General features: G+C 43.8%; 1 non-coding gene across 1 annotated transcript; it reads left to right on the top strand.

Annotated features, from left to right (window-relative positions):
• The first annotated feature begins 10,596 nt into the window (after positions 1 to 10,596).
• Trnat-ugu (transfer RNA threonine (anticodon UGU)) lies at positions 10,597 to 10,671 on the top strand. Its single transcript has one exon. It is a non-coding gene; the product is annotated as a tRNA-Thr (tRNA).
• The last annotated feature ends 2,150 nt before the right edge of the window (positions 10,672 to 12,821 follow it).

The following is a 12,821-nucleotide window of genomic DNA, read 5'->3' as shown; positions in this document are numbered from 1 at the left end:
GGCGTTCATGGGCTATGGCGGCAGATGGCCGAAGCGAGTGGCTGTGCTAACAGCACGACATCGACGACAGCGCCCCACCTAAGCCCGTGACTATTCTGTGCTCATGACCATATCGGTTTGAACCTAGAAACCCGCGTCCGGTCAGAGGAGTCTCGATTTCAGCTGGTAAGAGCTGATAGTAGGTGTCCAGTGTGGCGGAGACCCCACGAAGCCAAGGACCCAAGCTGTCAACAACGCACTCTGCAAGCTCCACAATGGTGTGCGTTTGTTGGCTGGTTGGTTGAGTTGGGGGAGGGGATCAAACGGTAAGGTCGTCGATCCCATCGGCTTAGGGAAGAATAGGGAGGGAAGTTGGTCGTGTTCTTTCAAAGGGACCATCCCGGCATTTGCCTGAAGTGTTGTACGGAAATCAGGGAAAACCGAAATGAGCATGGGCGCACGCAGGTTTGAATTGCCGTCCTCCCGAATGCGAGTCCAGTGTTGTAACCAATGCGCCAGCTCCCCCCGGTAGTGGTGTGGGCAGTATTTACACAGAATGGACTGTGACCTCTGGTTCAGCTGAACCAATCATTGATTAGAAATGGTTACTTGGAAATCATTTGCAGCCTTTCATGGACTTCATTTCCCCAAACAACGGTCGAATTTTTATTTATGACAATGCGCCATGTCGCCGGGCCACAATTGTTCGGGATTCGTTTGAAAAACATTCTGGACAATTCGAACGAATGATTTTCGTCCCATCGAACATTTATGGGACATAATCGAGAGGTCAGTTCGCGCACAACATCCTGCACCGCAACACCTTCTCAGTATTATGGACGGCTGTACAGGCAGCATGCCTGAATATTTCTCAGGGGACTTCCAACGACTTGTTGATTAGATTAGATTAATTATTCATTCCATAGACCCACAAAAGAGGGAATCCTCCTGGGCGTAGAACATGTCAGATAAACACATTACAAAAATGTAATTAGAAAAACTCGAGTTTCATTAATTTTAATGATCCTCCGTCAATAAACAGTAAAATTATGTACATGAATTAAAATTAAACTTCTAATATTCACAGGTTTAATACTTATCTACCTTCACTAAATCCATCATTCACACAGTAGCTAGTTACTTGGCTATTACAACCAAGTATTGTCAAAAATAAAAGTATAATAAATGTTCATTAAATTGGTCTACTGCACTTGTTGAGAAATTCATGGACGGAATAGGAGGAGTTGTCCACCAAAAATTCTTTTAAATTATGTTTAAACTGTGTCGTGTCTGAAACTAAACTCTTAATGGTTGCTGGTAACTTGTTGAAAATATGCGTTGCTGAAACTGAACTGCTTTCTAGGCAAGAGTAAGTGATTTTAAATCTTTATGTACCGTATATTGTTTTTATTCCTTGTATTGATACTGTGTACTAAGCAGTTAGTTGGAAAAAGATGTATTATTTACAATAAACTTCATTAAGGAATAAATACACTGAGACGCTGTGGTTAGTATGCCCAATTCTTTGAATAGGTTTCGACATGATGTTCTTGAGTTTACACTACACATTACTCTTATTATACGCTTCTGTACTCCAAAACTTTTTTCTCAGTTTGTGGAGTTACCCCAAAATATGATACTATATGACATAATGGAGTGAAAATAAGCAATATATGCCAGTTTTTTATATTTATATTTCCTATGTCTCACATCATTCGCATTGCAAACACCGACTTCTTTAGGCGCTTTAGCAGTTCGTTAGTATGTCGCTCCCAACTGAATTTATTATCAAGTTGTAATCCCAAAAATTTTACACTCTCAACTTCTCCTATTTCCATGTCATCATATTTTATACACACACTAGAAGGAAATCTCTTGGAGGTTCTGAACTGCATATAGTCGGTCTTTTCAAAGTTTAATGACAGTGAATTGGCTATGAACCACTTATTAATGTCAGTAAAATTTGATTAGCTTCCCTTTCTTAATTTAAATTTGCAATGTTTGTATCATCTGCAAATAAGACAAACTTGGCATCTGGTAATGTAATTTTTTCCCAGTCAGATGATATCTGATTGCCTACTGCTGAAGTGTTACGTAATGACACCTTTTGTTTTCTATTAGTAAGATATGACTGATACCACTTTGCAACACTATCAGTGCCACCATAATATTCTAATTTACTTAAAAGAATGCTGTCATTCACACAGTCAAAAGCCTTTGACAGGTCACAGAATATGCCAGTTGCCGCTTTTTGTTGTCTAATGAATTAAGGACATTTTCACTGTAAGTGTAAATAGCCTTCTCAATATCAGAACCCTTAAGAAACCCAAACTGTGACTTTGTCAGTCTTAAGTAGACGCTTGAACATAACCTTTTCAAAGATTTTTGAAAATGCTCGCAAAAGTGAGATTGGTCGATAATTTGACGGCATTTCTTTGTCCCCTTTCTTGTGGAGAGGTGTAACATCAACATATTTAAGCCAGTCCGGGAATGTTCCTGTGATAAGTGATTGATTACACAAATAACTTAAGATATGACTAAGCTCACTTGAACACTCTTATATTAACTTTGTTGATATGTTATCATAACCACTAGAATGCTTTGATTTCAATGACTTTATGATGGATTCTATTTCGTTGGGTGAATTTAGTGTCAATTCCATTTTACTGAGATTGCTTGTGTGCACTGGTCTCAGATATTCCATTGCATTATTTACTGAACCTGACAACCCAATGCTATCAGTAAGAGAGACGAAATACTTGTTTAAATGGTTTGCAACACAACATGCGTTTGTTACCAGGGTTTCATTTATTTTTAGAGCTATTTGTTCCTCCTCATTTCTGGTCCCACCTGTCTGTGAGTTAACTATATCCCATATTGTTTTTATTTTATTGCTGGATGTATTTATCTTCTTCTCAAAACGCAGGTGTTTAGATTTCTGGATAACCTTCTTCAGTATTTTGCAGTAATTTTTGTAATGAGCTATAATGCTAGTATCAAAGGTGTCCCTACATATCAGATAAGAGTTTCCTTTTTGTCTCACATGATATCTTTATCCCTTGTGTGATCCGTGGTTTCTTATTAGACTTCTGCTTAATTTGAGTTACCTCCAGGGGAAAACAATTTTCAAATAAGGTGCTAACTTTATTAATGAATGTTTTGTATTTTCCATTTGGGCCTTGGATGCTGTAAACATCCATCCAATTAATTTATTTTAGTAATCTCCTAAATTTATCTGTTTCTGACTGTTTTATTGGCCTTCTGTACTCAGTTCTGATAGATGTTTTACCCGGACAATTTTCAAAATTTAATGCTAGATGTTGCATGCCATGGTCAGATAGCCCATTTACTACTGGTTTTGTAATGTGGCTAGAATTGTCTACAAAGATATTAATGACAGTCCAAAGCACGACGAGTTGCTACACTACGCCAAGCAAAAGGGGATCCGATTCGATATTAGGACGTATCCCACGACATTTATCACCTCAGTGCTTGCTTGCTACCCCTGCCCGCGCTGAAAGTTATGCTGACAGTGGTGTGCGCGTAGAGGTGCACTTGGCCGCACGGCCTCGCCGCAGCTGACGGACAGACGGCGGTGCAGTGCGGCACAGCCACGAGTACACAGGCTGCTGCTGCTGCTGCTGCTGTGCTGGATCGATCGCTCCCGTGGCCGACGCGACGGCGCTGGCAGCGCGGCGTGGAGCCGCCTCGCTTCGCCTCGCCTCACGGCCACGGCCGCCGGCTCCGGCCCTCTCTGGCTGGGAAATTAAATGAGCGCCGCTGCCGCTCAGGCCGGAGCTCCCGCTGCAGCTGTCAAGTGGGGGCGCGACTGGCAGCTCCGATTAACCGCGGCTCGGGAATTTTTCACCCGCGAAAAAGTGCCCTCTCCGTCTAGGTAAACTTACTCGGGTTTTTCCCCCATGTGCAGTCTTGCTTTTCATTAACTGGCGAGTCGTCTAATGTGCATCTGTAGAACCTTTTTTTCTACAAGGACCGTTCAATAAATGCAGTAACACTTTTTTTTAACAGCAGTTTTTTTTTAATGTGTGTGAAATCTTATGGGACTTAACTGCTAAGGTCATCAGTCCCTAAGCTTACATTCTACTTAACCTACATTATCCTAAGAACATACACACACACACACACACACACACACACACACACACACACACACACACACACACACACACACCCATGCCCGAGGGAAGACTCGAACCTCCGCAGGGACCGGCCGCACAGTACATGACTGTAGCGCCTTATACCGCTCGGCTAGGTTGGTTTTATTCAGGATTCCAATACACCATATTATTCTCCACCGTTTTGACTAAAAATCCCTGTATTTCAACATACTATCCCTTCAATACAAGGGCCTTACGCCACCTTACTGGGAGGGACTGTATGCCCGCATGATACCACTCTAGTCGCCGACGTCGTACCCAACAGCTTCCCCCATAAAAAATCTCGCCATCCTTCACGTGCTGCTTTCCGTGGAGGGCACTGGGCTCAACAGATTCAATTCAGAACCCGCGCGATCCAGGCTGTAGGGAGGATCAGGAAGAACAGTCCAATGAAGTTTCTTGAGCTCCGCTCGGAAGGGCAGACTTGTGTGAGACCTTGTGTTGTCATGCAGAGAGCAGCTGCGCGGGATTAGCCGAGCGGTCTAAGGCGCTGCAGTCATGGACTGTGCGGCTGGTCCCGGCGGAGGTTCGAGTCCTTGCTCGGGCATAGGTAGGTGTGTGTGTGTGTGTGTGTGTGTGTGTGTGTGTGTGTGTGTGTGTGTGTGTGTGTGTGTGTGTTTGTCCTTAGGATAATTTAGGTTAAGTAGTGTGTAAGCTTAGAGACTCATGACCCTAGCAGTTAAGTCCCATACGATTTCACATACTTTTTTTTTTTTTTTTTTTTTTTTTTGCAGAGAGCAGAAATTTGTTTACATTTTTGCGGCGATGAACATGCTGAAGTCGTTTCTCCAATTTCCTGAGGGAAGCACAGTGCGCTTCAGAGTTGATCTTTACAATACGAAGGAGGATATTAAACAGAATAATCCCCTTCAGAGTTCCAGAAGACAGTTGCCATGACTTTACCAGCTGCGGGTGCAGTTTAGAACTTCGTCTTCGAAGGAGAGACGGTGTCACACGACTCCATCGTTTGCCATTTTGTTTTCGACTCGACGTGACGAACCTTGTTTCATCGCCTGGAACGATGTTGCACAAAAAATTGTCACGATCACCCTAGTGTCACGCAACCAACTCTGCAGAAATGGTCCTTCGTTGCACTTTATGGTCTTCTGTTAAACAGCGAGGAACCCATCAGAAAAATGGTTCAAATGGCTCTGACCACTATGGGACTTAACTTCTGAGGTCATCAGTCGCCTAGAACTAATTAAACCCAACTAACCTAAGGACATCACACACATCCATGCCCGAGGCAGGATTCGAACCTGCGACCGTAGTGGTCGCGCGGTTCCAGACTGTAGCGCCAAGAATCGCTCGGCCACCCCGACCGGCGAACCCATCAGACACAGACCTTCAAGTGCCCCAACTGGTGCACGGGTGTGTCAGCATCATCAACACAGACGTCCAGTTTTTTTTAACCAGGTTGCTTTCATTCAGGACTCCAGTACACCATATTTTTCTCCACCGTTTTAGACCGTGGTCTTTTGTTAGGCAGCGAGGAACCCATCGGACACAGACCTTAAGCCGTCGGCACACGGACCGTGCATCCAAACGTTGAGCGCTGAGCGTGCCGAGTTTCTGACGTCATAGCGTGGAGTCTTTCCGAACGTGCAGAGCAATATCTAGCATGTCAGATATTCTGAGCGTGCGTCTGAGCACAGCGCCACCTACGTCACATGCACGCCATCTCCCTTTAGCACAAAGTTGTAAGGCGCCATATTGGCATTCATTGCAAGCCTATACGTATATATGCCGTTTCTGAGCACCAGCAAATTGAGAATCACTGGAAAACCCGTTGTCAACTGTGTGATCCGTTGCAATAAAATAATGAGAAACATCATATTCGTGGCAAGAGGATTACTGTAACTTCTGTATTATGAGAGTATGATATTTGAAGGCAGCAATACACTGAGGATGCACCCAAAACGCATTGTTTTTGGTACAATTTGTTATAATTAAATTTCAGTTAGTAACATAGCTACGATTAAAGCTTTCAGCAAGTGCTAAGATTGGTAAGATTCTAGATCGGCCTTTAATTTTACGATGTTGGTTTAGCGTGGTGACTAGCGTCACTGATTAGTGAAATTTTTATGTTTGGGCGGTAGTTCGCGACTCGCCAGTACATAAATTTTTTTCCTAACATTTGCGTTTTTATTAAGTTCTGTTACTTTATTATTAATTTAATATAAGAGTATACTATCATTTTTAATGTTATGTAAATATAAGTTCACCTTTCTTTGGGTGTTCGATTGGCTTGATCTACAGGACACCTTGCACTATTTGTATAAAGCTATTTTGCTCCTTTTACTTTTACGCTTCGTAATTCACGTGTTGCAAAGATTCTGCTACTGGGTAGAACAGTGATTAAGTAAGACTGACTTTTGGATTTTAGTAAAATGTGGGAATGATGAAATAATGTTTATCTTATGTGAACAAGTTAAAAAATGGCTCTTAGCACTATGGGACAACATCGGAGATCATCAGTCCCATAAACTTAGAACTACTTGAACATCATACACATCCATGCCCGAGGCAGGATTCCAACCTGCGTCCGTGGAGGTCGCGCGGTTCCAAACTCAAGCGCCTAGCACCGCTCGGCCACTCCGGCTGGCTGTGAACAAGTATTGCAAATTTGTATCGCACTATTTGTAATGGAACTTTCATAAGCCTGTGTCCTTATTGAGTGGACATGATACTTTCCTTTTCGTGGACCATGGAGGATATGTGCGTTTTAATAGAGCTAACGTGGGAATTTTACGCGCGCCCGTTTAGTAAACAGTGTGATTTACGAACTAGAAACATCCCTGAACTTCCGCTGGAGTGCGTTGCGATCGCGTATACCACGTTGGGGCCCACGTACCGTATGCACAAGTCGCATCGTTCCTGGGCGTTCAGCAACACGTTGAACTTATCACGCTCAGCTTTTACGTTCGACAGCACGGTCCGTGTGCCGACGGCTTTAAGAGTACCGTAACTGGTGCACGAGTGTGTCACCACCATCAACACAGACGTCCAGTTGATTAGCGAGGTGTTTTACTGTGATCCATCAATCACCTCGAATGAGTGTGTCCGCACCTTCCAACATTGCAGAAGTCACAGTTGTGTGCCGCCGGCCAGCACGCGGGCGATCGGTCAAATGTGCGCGACCTTGTTGCGAAGATGACAGATACCGCACCCTAAGGTTCAACGTGCTTTTGTTCACTGCCAAGTCTCCGTAGACATTCTGCAAGCGCCTACGAGTGTCTGCGATGCCCTGGTTTTCCGCCAAAAGAAACTCAATGACAGCTCTATGCTTGGAACGTGCCTCCGTTACAGAAGCCATTTTGGAGACTACAATATTACCGCCACCTATCTGAACTTCATGAAACTATACGGGCGAAAGCAGAAATATTCCGCTTTTTTTCAACCGAAACTGGCCAAGAAGAAAATTAGGTTGTGTAATATTTCTGGCTTTGCACCCATCATATTCATATACAAGAAGCTCTTCTTACAGCAGTTGGGAAGGCAGCAGTTGCAAGATGACGTAATGTGGTGTCAGGTACCGATGACAGATGGTTTGTTAGGTACGGGTATCGTGAGAGAGACCGCCTAAATTGTGGCCTTTCTCTGCGATTGGCTGCTGCATTGGAAAGTTGCGCGCCAAAATGGTAATATTCTGTTATTAATATTAGACAAACTACACAGCGTATTTACTTGCATTTCATATTTGAAGCAGAATAATAAACAACTGCTAAACGAAAAGGCAGACGAAGCACCTCGGTGATCTTCGGATCGCGCCTGACTTGGATGGCGGGGCAAGTGGTTCGGCTGTTAAGATCAGAGCTGGTTCGGCAGTGTCGGAGGACAGACAAGTTGTCTGCCGCGGTCGGTGTTAGTTAAGTCTTTGTTAGTAATCTATGGTTTGTTAATAGAGCTGGCAGGGAAGCCTCGAAGGACAGACATATTTCTGCGGCGGTCAGTGTTAGTTAAGACTTTATTAGCAATGTATTATTTGGACATATAGTTGAGAACAGTGTGATACTAATTATGGAAATATGCAGTTCATTAATTTGTAGAAAAATGAAATCATCTGCGACTCTAAAGTGGAATGTAATTGTGCAGATTCTCGTGTTCTGCTAAAAAAGAAAAAAAAAAAAAAAGCGAGTGGCATTCCATACAAACAAACCAATCAGAAATTTAATTATTACTAAAATAACAATTCCTCGCTAAGAGTTTCTTATAGCCTCAAGATTACGGATTCACGACCTACATGCTGTTTTCTGCGTAGGGGACAACAACTGTAGAAGACTGCAGGTTGGCGAACTTTTGCTAGAACTTACGCATTTCACTCTGGGCGGTGAAAGTAAATAGGCACCTCGCATGTACTGCAATCTTAGTACGAGTGAGATCAGTGACACTTCATCTGTGGTAACACAGAGGAGGTATGAAAGAGAGAAATGTTTTTGAGGGAAGAGGTTCATAATGCACACGTATAGATGACTTCTCCCTCACTCTCTGTTTTTAAGTTTGGCGTAGCTGCATCACTTACTGAAGCCCCATCGCAGTTGCATTTATAATGCTATACGTGGTAAATCTTTGCTTGCAGTTACTGACTGTAATGATAATAATTACATCGACGTGTCACTAAAATAAAAAGTTTACAACGCTACACAGGCTCTATGTTTCAACTACTGTCACAGATAGCGTGCCTGATTGCAACAGATTTTATATAAATAGTTAAAATAATGTTCTGGACGACGCAACTGTGTTATACACTGCTAGCTGCAAATAATACTATATGTCATCTGAAAATAATAATCCACAATGTTGACATCTCTCGTCTCACATTGTTCATACTACTTCTGTCCTTGTTTCTTTTATTGTTATGCTGTTGTGGTTCCTGCAATGAAAGTTTGATCGTAATTCCTCCGTTTGTCATCCTTTTGTTGCAGACAAACCACGGGCGCGCCATTAGAAGTCTGCTCCAACGAGGGACAACGAGCGATGATCCGATTATTGTGATCGGAAGGTGTATCGGGAGCCGCAATCGATCAAAGACTTCCGCCACAGCACGGCAACAGTTTCTTGCCGCAACGAAGCGTCTACGAATGGACTGCGAAATTACAAAGGAGCCAGGCGATAAATGATGACGACATTGGTTCTGGTAGACAGGCAATTCATTACTGATGAAGAGGCACATCATCTGCAAATTAGTCATGGTTCTGCCTACAAAATCATCAGCAACAGACTTGGGGTCCATACAGTCTGTGCGAGATGGATCCCGAAACAACTCACGGTGTTGCATAAACAAACGCAGTTGGACATATGCCAAAAACATCTGGATCGTTATGGCAACGAAACTGACGGCTTCTTAGACGGTACCATCACTGGTGGTGGATGTACCATTTCGAGCCGTAGGGTAAACGGCAGAGTATGGAACGGAAACATCCACAATCGCCCAGGAGGAAAAAGTCCAAAACTAACCATCCGTACCCTAACACAGTGCATATTTAGTCAATTTGCAGTAAAAAGAATGTAGTCGCTGTACATTTTACGTATGGTGCATTTTAGGTCCTACAATGCTGCATACCAAATGTAGCTAACATATGGATTTCTAACACTGGAAGCAGATCCATACCTCTTTCCAGCCTCGAGTAAATACGTAACATATTTGGAAGTTGCCGCCTGTTTGTCGTATCGCTCCCCTGGGATCACGGGTGTCACAGGGATAGCCGTCGTGCCGTGCGACCTATATTGCAACGAAGTTGGAATTATATTAATTCCTTCAGCTGCTGATGGGCGTTGATACATATCAACGGGGACAGGTGAAAATGTGTGCCCCGATCAGGACTCGAACCCGGGACCTCGTGCTTACATGGCAGACGCTCTATCCATCTGAGCCACCTAGGGCACAGAGGAGAGCGCGACTGCAGGGACTATCTCGCCCACGCCTCCCGTGAGACCCACATTCTCACCTTGTATGTCCACACACTACATTCGTAGTGTCCCACCACAACATGTCCGAAAGAACAGACACCATATCCACATGAGTTCAAAAATGTGTGTGAAATCCTATGGGACTTAACTGGGTCATCAGTCTCGAAGCTTACACACTACTTAACCTAAATTATCCAAAGGACAAACACACACACCCATGCCCGAGGGAGAACTCGGAACCTCCGCCGGGACCAGCCGCACAGTCCATGACTGCAGCGCCTCAGACCGCTCGGCTAATCTCGCGCGGCTCCACATAAGTATATAGGTCTGGTAATACCGGTCATGACCTTCCTCTTCTGTGCGGATGCACGCATATTCCTGTAACTCTTACGGGACTTGGTAAGAAGGTCTTCCACGAGTAATGAGAGTGTTAGGGTGGGACACTACAAATGTAGTGTGTGGACATATATGGTGAGAATGTGGGTCTCGCGGGAAGCGTGCTCGGATAGTCCCTGCAATCGCGCTCAGTGCCCTCGGTGGCTCAGATGGATAGAGCGTCTGCCATGTAAGCAGGAGATCCCGGGTTCGAGTCCCGGTCGGGGCACACATTTTCACCTGTCCCCGTTGATATATATCAACGCCCGTCAGCAGCTGAAGGTATTAATATAATTCTAATTTCGTTCTAGACGGCTGCAGGTCATCAATGGTGTCTGTTCTTTCGGACATGTCCGAAAGAACAGACACAATATCGATATAAGTATATATTGCAACGTGTCGTATCACACAACATATCGTCCACGTGAGAATTGCGCCTTACAGTGTATTTGGCACGCAAATTAAACATATCATATTCATATACAATTTGAGAACGAGAGCACTTAGCGACCTCCAACAAATATTACACATTATTTCAAACCTCTTCTACGCCTTTTCTCGCTTACAGCCTAACAAAATAATGAAAGGAAGACAGTTTATCTCTTACTAAATTTTCGTTGTACATGTGGTGAAACTTCATTATCAAGCATGACTTTCAACTATCACTTTTGGGTTCATCAGATTTGGTTTTAATTTTTTTATTACTCTATGGGAGCCAACGGCCATACCGCAATGGTAACACCGCTTCCCGTCAGATAACCGAAGTTAAGCGCTTTCAGGCTTGGCTAGCACTTGGATGGGCCACCGTCCGGGTCTCCACAGTACTGTTGGCAAGCGGGGTGCACTCAGCCCTTGTGAGGCTGACTGAGGAGTTACTTGACTGAGAAGCAGTGGCTGCGGTCACTAAAACTGACAACGGCCGGGGAAAGCAGTGTGCTGACCACATGCCCCTCCGTATCAGCATCCGGTGACGCCTAAGGACTGAGGATGACACGGCGGCCGGTCGGTACCGTTCGGCGTTCAAGGCCTGTTCGGACGGCGTTCGTTTCTTTTGTTAGTCTATGGTCGAATAACCCAAAACTAACAAAACGACATAAACTGACGGGAAAAGAATCGCATCACCAAGAAATTTTAGCAATACATTTGTCAAGGTAAGATATGCAACTGATTAACGTTCCAAGATCACAGGGTACTGCAAGCGTGAGTAAGCCATTGCGAATGTGAAATGTTTGTGCATTAATGTCCGCTGTAAGAGCCAGAAATTTGAATACAGGCATGCGAACGTTACTGAATTCTGTCGTACAGGCGCCAGATGTCAGATTTTGGGATGGAGTTCCATGCCTTTTGCATTTGGTTGGTCAATACAGGAACGGTTAATGGTGGTTGTAGATGACACTGGAGTTGTCGTTCGATGATGTCCCATGCGTGTGAGGATGAGGAGGAAGGGTATTAGGAGTTCATTTTATTAAGACCAATAAAATGAACTCCTAATGCGCTTCCTCCTCACCCTCACATCCAATGACAGCACTCCTCCATAGTATATAAGTATCCAAACTAGTGCTCATTCATCAGTTAGCAATACACCCTGAGGAAGGCGACTTGCAACAGTCGCCGAAACGTCGGAATTTTACAGATGACAATGCGGCCTCAAACACAGAAGAATTTTATTGACTGAATGTGAGAAGTGTTTCTATCTTCAGAACAAATTAAAATCCCACTGACAACGACTTGTGAAAGATGCTCCATATTCACTAGAATAGGCATCCTCTGACTTCCACCAATTCTACAATAAAATAAATTTATGGCTGGGAAACGTGCCACGTGCAATGAAGAAAATTACGGCAGCAGTAGACGGACATTCCATAGGCCTTCCAGAATAGCAATTTAGAGATGAAATCTAGGAAAAAAGTGCACTCACTTATAACAGGACTATGAAGAAAAACAGATCCAAAATAATCGAACTGTCCACGGGTGTACTGCCGGTTCATAGTGTCGTACAGTCACTATGGCACTATGAACCATTAGTACACCCGTTGACAGTCGATCAACAAATACATTAGGAGAAAGTAAAACTCACACGTCCACATATCGCCTATGAATATGACAAGCAACTGTATCAGTTGTACATTGATTTTAAGCAAGCATACGACAGCCAAGGCAGGAATATGGTTCAACAAAGTATGATGGATTTTAAAATACCGCTAAAATTAATGGCCGACTGAAGTGACCATGAAAGCAAGAGTTTGCAAGGTCAGAATAGAGCAATAGTTATCAGGAGAGTTCCATGTGGATAGAGTCCTGCGGCAGGGAGACGTGATATGTGCGCTAATCTCCAGCTTCGCGCTAGAGAAGGTAATACGGCAAATGTCAACAAATCCA

This window comes from Schistocerca nitens, chromosome 6 (genome assembly GCF_023898315.1).
Source record: "Schistocerca nitens isolate TAMUIC-IGC-003100 chromosome 6, iqSchNite1.1, whole genome shotgun sequence".
Lineage (NCBI taxonomy): Eukaryota > Metazoa > Arthropoda > Insecta > Orthoptera > Acrididae > Schistocerca > Schistocerca nitens.
Note: the sequence above shows the minus strand (reverse complement) of the source record. Positions and strands in the feature narration are given on the sequence as shown.